The sequence below is a fragment of the Tupaia chinensis genome, unplaced genomic scaffold, assembly GCF_000334495.1.
Source record: "Tupaia chinensis unplaced genomic scaffold, TupChi_1.0 Scaffold000294_5, whole genome shotgun sequence".
NCBI lineage: Eukaryota > Metazoa > Chordata > Mammalia > Scandentia > Tupaiidae > Tupaia > Tupaia belangeri.
Window position 1 is genome coordinate 3450036 of NW_006159782.1, and position 7088 is coordinate 3457123.

At 59.0% G+C, this 7088-nt stretch overlaps 1 protein-coding gene across 1 annotated transcript in view; it reads right to left on the reverse strand.

The window, feature by feature from the left end:
- Positions 1-6704, reverse strand: part of MGAT3 (beta-1,4-mannosyl-glycoprotein 4-beta-N-acetylglucosaminyltransferase) — a 17237-nt gene extending 10533 nt beyond the window's left edge. Inside the window, 1 exon segment of the mRNA XM_027772751.1 lies at positions 6611-6704. The gene's annotated coding sequence lies outside the window, so the exon portion shown is untranslated.
- Positions 6705-7088: the final 384 nt, after the last annotated feature.

Genomic DNA, 7088 nt, shown 5'->3' on the forward strand with positions numbered 1-7088 from the left:
AAAAAGAATAAGGAGCTGGACCAGCCAGTGGCATGGTGGTTAAGGGATTGGACACTCCCACATGGTCAACGACAGTTCGAGTCCCAGACCTGGTGGCTTGCTTTCTCACTTTCTCTCTTTCTCTCTCTTGTCAAATTAAAATACATGAATGAATAAATTAAAAAATTAAGTTAAAAAAAAAAAAGAATGAGGAGCAACGTGGGACAGGAAACATGCTCCAGAGACCCACTGCTCAAAACATAACTGAGGATGCTGTCTCAGCTTTCCACACTTTTTTTAAGTTTTGCTACAGGGTACATGCACTCGCCAGGGAGAGAGACAGAGAGAGAGGGAAAGTGAGAAGTCACGTCCCCAGGGGGATGGCTGCACTACAATCCATTCTCTAAACTCCTCATGGGATTTTGGGCACGCGTGTACCTGCACCCAGTGTTTTTTTCTTTTCTTTTCTTTTTAAATTTTTTTGTAAGAGGTTTTTGCTATAGGGTGTGTGCGCTCGCCAGACAGACAGAGACAGAGAGAGACGGAGAGACAGAAAGCAAGAAATCACCCCCCAGAGGGGATGGCCACGCTGCAATCCCTTCTCCTCCATTCTCCTCTTGGGATCTTGAGCACACACACACATGCGCCCGGTGTGAGTTTTAAGCCACTGGGTCCGGGACTCGATTACATGGGAGTCCAGTGACATAGCCATTACACTAACTGCTGGTTCCCCCAGTGTTTTTTTCAAGCCATCAGATCTGGGACTCGAACCATGTAGCTGGCCATGTGGGATCCAGCTGCCTTAACCTCCGTATCACCTGGCTGATCCCAGCTTTTCAATCTGATACATTGAGATCCTCAACAGATTTTGTTGGAAGAAAAACTACAGTGAAAACAAAGTCTAACAAGCCCCACCATGAGCCCACCGCTCACTCCACAAACAAAAGGGCTGATGGGACCAGCAGTTAGTGTAATGGCTATGTCGCTGGACTCCCACATAGTCGACTGCGGTTTGCGTCCTGGACCTGGTGGCTTAAAACTCATGCCGGGCGCGTGTGCGTGCATGCCCAAGATCCCGAGAGGAGAATGGAGGAGAAGGGATTGTGGTGTGGCCATCCCCCCTGGGGGGTGATTTCTCGCTTTCTGTCTCTCTGTTTCTCTCTGTCTGTCTGGCGAGTGCACGCGCCCTATAGCAAAAACCTCTCCCCAAAAAACAAAAAAAAAAAAAAAGAGCTAAAGCCCAGAGACGGCTTTGACTCAACCAAGGCCACACAGCCAGTAGAACCCAGGTTTTGACTTCAGAGAGGCCTGGGGTGCTGGGATGGGTCTCCCTACCTCAGAGCTTCAGCCCTCAGTTCTACCCAGGCAGAAAAGGAACTAGATAACGAGGTCCCACAGGGAAAAGCCCTCAGGGCTGCCCCACACACACACACACACACACACACACACTTGGAGTGCAGGGGCACAGATTTGGCCTGGGGCCAGCTGGGCAGCAGTGGCTTGGGAGCGGCTCGTCCAAGTCCCCTCGACAGCCCAGGGAAGACACTCAGTGACAGATAAACCAGAGGACCGAGGACTCGGGCAGTCTCAGGGATGTGGCCGTCCCTCGGGAGGACAGTCCCCTTCAGCACAAACATGAACTGGCCTGCTGGAGGACAGGAGGTACTGGTAGCCCATGGGGGCTGGACGGGGCTGCAGGGAAGGAGCCCCAGGCTGTGAGAGGCTCTCGGGGGAAGTGGGGACAGCAGTCAGGGACGCTGGTGCCCTTGCCTGCTGCAGGAGGGTGGAGAGCCGCTGGCCTCTGTGGAGGTGGCATGCAGCAGGGTGCAGGCTTCGGGAGGTCCCAGAGCTCCGTCCAGCAGATGGACCAGCACAAATGAGAAAGCCAGCTGAGGGGGGCTGCCAGGTGTCAGGGAGGGCCTCCTGAGAAAAGGAAGGGGCGCCTCCCTCAGCCAGGCTCCCTTCACCGCCACAGAAGCCCATGGGCCTGCCGTTTTGGGTCACTCATCTCCATGACTCTGGCAGGTGACCTGACCAGATACAAAAGCCTGTACCCAGGAGGGTGGCACCTGCTTCTCCTGCCAAACTCCCAGCCCCTCCACCCCCACCGCACCAGCCTGTCCTAGTGTGACCCTCACGTGGCACTCTGCAGGGCTGGGCCACTGCAGTTTTAAACCCAGAAAGATCAGGGGGTTCCTGAGCAGCCCTTCCCACCTCCACCAGCCCCAAGGGGAGCAGGGCACTCTGGGTGGCACCTGTGCTAGGGTCTCAGCACCATGAGGGGCCGACGCTCTAGAGGCAGAAGACCTCCATGGTGCACCTGGCCTTCAGGAGGCTCCAGGCCTCCCTGCAGGCCCCTGCTCATCTGGACTGCCCTCCTTGCCCACAGCCTCCTCCTCGTTATTTGTCCCTGGCCCTGTCAACAGGAACACAGACAGAGCCAGGGAGAGGTCCACGCCAACTGTACTATCTCCCCGAGGGGCTGCTGTCTGTCCTGCCCTCCGGCCTATGACCATATGGACGGGGCCTACAGGGACCTGCATCAGCTCCGTTTTCTAGTTTTATCCCGACATCAGTCCCCCACTGCCGCTTTACAGATGAGGAAACTGAGGTTCAAAGTCAGCAGCCTGGGTTCACCCCGAGGGGCGGTGCGCAATCCTACCCTGCACTCACACTGCCCGACGCCCCACCCACCAGTAGTTGGGTTGCAACCGAGCCCTTCCCAAGGACCATCCAGCCATGCCTGCCCACTTCCCTCCCTAGCCCTACCTGCCTGGGGGCCCCTGGGCGGCGCCACCACAGGGGAAGCAGTGTCTAGTCCAGGGCTGCAGCGTGCTCCCACCTCGGCTTTATGGCAGTTTCCGCCCAGGGCAGAGCCCAGGTGTCAGTTAGGTGCCTACATGAGAACTGACCTTGGCCAGGCCAGGTGCTAGCCCTGCCCTTCATCTAGGCAGGCTTCCCAGCTCCACCCCTTCCCAGCTGCTAGCCTCACCTTTCCAGCCTCAGCCTCATTTGTAAAACAGGTAACCAAGCAGCACTGGAGAGGCAGCCCCACACTCCAGAGCCTAGCTGCTCCTCAGAATGGGTGGGGGACACCTGCGGCCCAAGGGGTATCTCCTCTGTGAGCCTCGCCCTGCTCCCTGCCTGGTGCCCTGCCCCCAGGGAACTGCTGGACATTCTCAGTGGGACATGGACAGGGAGGCGAGGAGCATGGGGCATGCGGAAGAGTCTGGAAATAAACTCTGCACAGCAGGGCGGCCTCCCAGCAGGACGTGGGCTAGGGCCTGGGTGCCAGAGCTGGGCACCTCCCTGCACACAACAGTCCTGCGGGGGTGGCCGGGGCTGGATCCCATGTGCCTGACCATGGCTAAGAACTCGAAGACCAGAGAGACCAGCACAGCTACTGTGGCCCCTGGTTCCACGCCTGAGCCTACCCTCGCCACGGCATCCACACCCTCGTTTTAAGAACTGCCCTTTTGGGGCCAGCAGACGGCATAGCAGTTACGTTGCTGGACTCCCACATGGCTGACTGCGTTTCTAGTCCCAGACCGGCAGCTTGAAATTCTTGCTTGGCGTATGTGAGTGCATGCCCAAGATCCTGGGAGGAGAAGGGATCCTGGCGTGGCCATCCCACTGGGCAGTAATTTCTCACTTTCCCTGTGTGTGTGTCTCTCTCTCCACCAGAGAGCACATGAGCCCTAAGGCAAAAACCTCTACCAAAAAAAAAAAAAAAAAAGAAAGAAAAGAAAAAGAACTGCCCTCTTCAGCCTCCAAAGAGGGTGAAGACTGAATCAGGCCCAGGCCCAGAGGAAGGCTAGGGAGGCGGCCAGATGGCACTGCCGCAGGGGCCATGGCACACGATGCCCCCACACTCGGGGGACTCCTCCTCCCTCCCTCATAGCCCAGCTTCGGCCTCGCTTCCCCTGCCCTCAGCCCTGGCCTGCCCAGAAGCCCCTGGGACTCTCTCCTGGGGGTAGGCTGGGAGCACCCCGGTCCTGCTCCTGGTGGTCGACCACAGCGACGTCAGGGCAATAAACGTCCAGCATATGAGTGAATGAGAAGTGGGTCTGCAGGCAGCCGCCCTGCCCGTTCCTCAGGACCTCCATCTGTCAGGCGGGATGGCACCTACCTGGTAGGGTTGCTGAGGACCGAGTGGGGAGAGTTGAGAGGGAGGATGCCCAGTGTGTGTGCATGTGTGTGAGCGTGTGTGTGTACCAGGGGTTGGGGACTTCCAAGGTCAGGGGCCATGCCATCTCTGCAGGGGAAGCTGGGTGATGGCAGGAGGGGGGGTGCCAGAGGGCAAGGGAAGGAGAACAGAGGAGGCCAGGGTGGGCCGAGGCAGTGGGTAGGGCAAAAGCAGCCTGTAATTATTAATTGGGCAGGCGATTAATTATTAACAGAGTTTCTGATTAGAGGAAGGAGAAGAACCAGCTTCTTCCAATTCATGAATAGGCCTACCCTGCCCCTCCTTCACCAAATGCCGACCGAGTCTCGCCCTCCAGGCCTGTTATCCACATTCTCTGAGGCCAGAAGAAATCCCCCAGTGGCCCCTGAACCTCGGGCTTGAGGTTCCTGCCCACCTCCCAGTTACTGCATTTGGCTTTCCAGACCCAAAGAACCTGCCCTACCCATCTGGAGACAAAAACGGAAAGACAGCAGAAAGTCCAGGGGCCGGGGCTGAGAGCACCCCTGCCCTGCCTCAGTTTCCACACCTGCGGAGACCAGAATGCCAGCGTCTTCAGGGCTCGCTGTGAGACGCGGCATGCCCAGGCGGAGCAGCTGTTGGGATCTTGGGGCGAAGTGGCAGTGGCCTGGACGGGGTGGCCATCATGGCTTCACAGGCCAAGGACAGGCAAGGCCAGATGGGCTAGGCTGAGTGCTTTCTGCCTCTGTGAGAGGAAACTCATTCCCGAGTCCTTCAGGGCCTGGGCCCACGTCTCAGGATATGGGATGCAGTGGGGGCTACTCTGGGGCAGCAGCTCCTCCGCATTGGGCTGGACCCAGTTCCTGCCCTTCTTGTCGGCCCTGTGTAGCTGTGATCACTTGGCATCAGGGGCCCTGGTGTCGCCATGTGCACTGTGAGACTCTCCCAGCCCTCACCCTGTGAAGGCTAAACAAGATCACACCCGAAGAGCCCGCCTCAGAGCTCCTGAGCTGGCTCCCATGCCCTGGGGACACATGGCCTCGACACGTGCCTGCTGGGCGCCTCCCGGAAAATGCTCCCAGCACCTCCTCTTTGCTGGCCTCCCCCTGCCTCTGCGGCTCCCAGAGTCACTGCAAAGTCCCCACCAGGGCCACATCCTCCTGCTTAAGCCTTCCCATCACCCGTCACATCAGAATAAAACCCCAACTCTGCCGGGCACCCGCGGGCCCTGCACTTCACTGCCCTCACTGTCAGCTACCAAGCCCCAGCCGCTCTCCCTGCCTTCTCTGTCCTGTGTGCTCCCGGCTTGGCCCATCCCAGGGTCCTCGCACCTGCTGCTCCCTCCACCTGGAACACCTTTCCCTCAGACTGTAACATGCCGGCAGGCACAGCTGCCTCCTCCTCTGTCTGCCGTCTCCGGTCAGAGGCCTTCCTGACCCGCGGCTGAAGTGGCCATCCCCTGCCCCCGCCAAAAAGCCTCTCTCCAGGTCACCCTCCACACAGCATCTGCTGCGGAAGTGACTGGGTTCCCTGTTTATGTCTTCCTCGCCCCCGCTCTGCTTTGGGAATGTCAACCACAGGAGAGCAGGGTCACCATGGGCCACTCCGTGGACAGAGCCGGCCTGGAGCAGGCACTCCATACACAGCTGTCAAACAACGAGGAGACAGTCGAGAAATACAAGGAACCCTCGTGAGAGGTGGTGACAGACTATGTGGCAAGTATCGCCTACTTTGGGGTGATCGGGGCACAGGCTTGGCCAGTGAGCATCCAGGGCTGACCCTCGCCCAGCTGAGCCCAGCACGCACTGCCCCGGCATTCCGGCCGTGCCAGCCCCTCCCGCCCAGGCTCGCCTGTCCTCCAACAACAATGTACAAAGGGCCACTTCAGCGCGGTGCCTCAGCGCCATCTCCATCCTGGCAGCCCGAGGCAGGGGAAGGGTGGGGACGGCACGCCCCACTGCCCTGTCCTCTCGTGCTTTCTTGAGCATGGGTGTGCTGACAGACACAGGCGACAAGCCACTGCCGGAGAAGCCTCTTCCCAGGTGTGGTAGCTTGAGGCTGGGTCCAAGAGTGTCCCAATGGCTGAGGTAAAGGGCACTCCCTCACGTGTCAGGGCTGCAGGTGGCTGTCTAGCAACCACTGCAGAGGCCCGAGTGCCAGCAGGAGGAAGGGAGAGGGAGGCGCAGACCCGGGGGGATGAGCCAGCAGGCAGCCAGGAGGGCCGTGGGCATGGGCTTCGGGCACACAGGGCTGCCGGGACAGCTAGTGTGGCCCGAGTCCTTGCCTGCAAACATGGCAAAAAGAACTCCCAGATGGCTGTTCTGCCGGCCTGAGATGATATCCTGCCAGCCGTGCCTGTCACAGGGGCGCTCCAACGGTGGGGTTCCCAAGGCTCCTCATGCTGGGCCTTGTCACTGATGTGACTGTCCGCCCAGCAAAGTACCAGGAGCCACCCTGAACCTTCCTTCTCAGTGACATCCCACTTACCATGCCCTGTCTGTCCCGCTGCTCGACCCTTCCTGCGCCACCCTTCTCCCTGTGCCACCGTCCCAGGCTGGTGAGCCATTACCGCTTACCGGACAATAGCAGCCACTGTCCTGCACAGCTTCCAACCCGGTCCCTACGCCCCAAGCAAAAACCACATGTGACGCTGCCCCTCCCAACTTGAAACCACTGCCCGCAGGATAAAGTCCAAACCCTCTAAGGAGGCTCCAAAGTGTCTGTGTAATACTCTGCTGTCCCCATGCCTGTCCGACCCACTTGCAGAGACCTGAGCTGTCTGCCTGGCCCCAGCTTGCACTCCAGAGCTGCTCACCTCACATGGGGGCTGTGCTGTCCCAAGACCACAGTGGCCCAGCCCCAAGCAGAGCTTAACCCAAAGGAGGGGCTCAACCTTGGTCTGTTGAATGAATGAACGACTCACCCCAAACCCACATCCTGCAGCCGCTGGTCAGTGCTGTTGGGG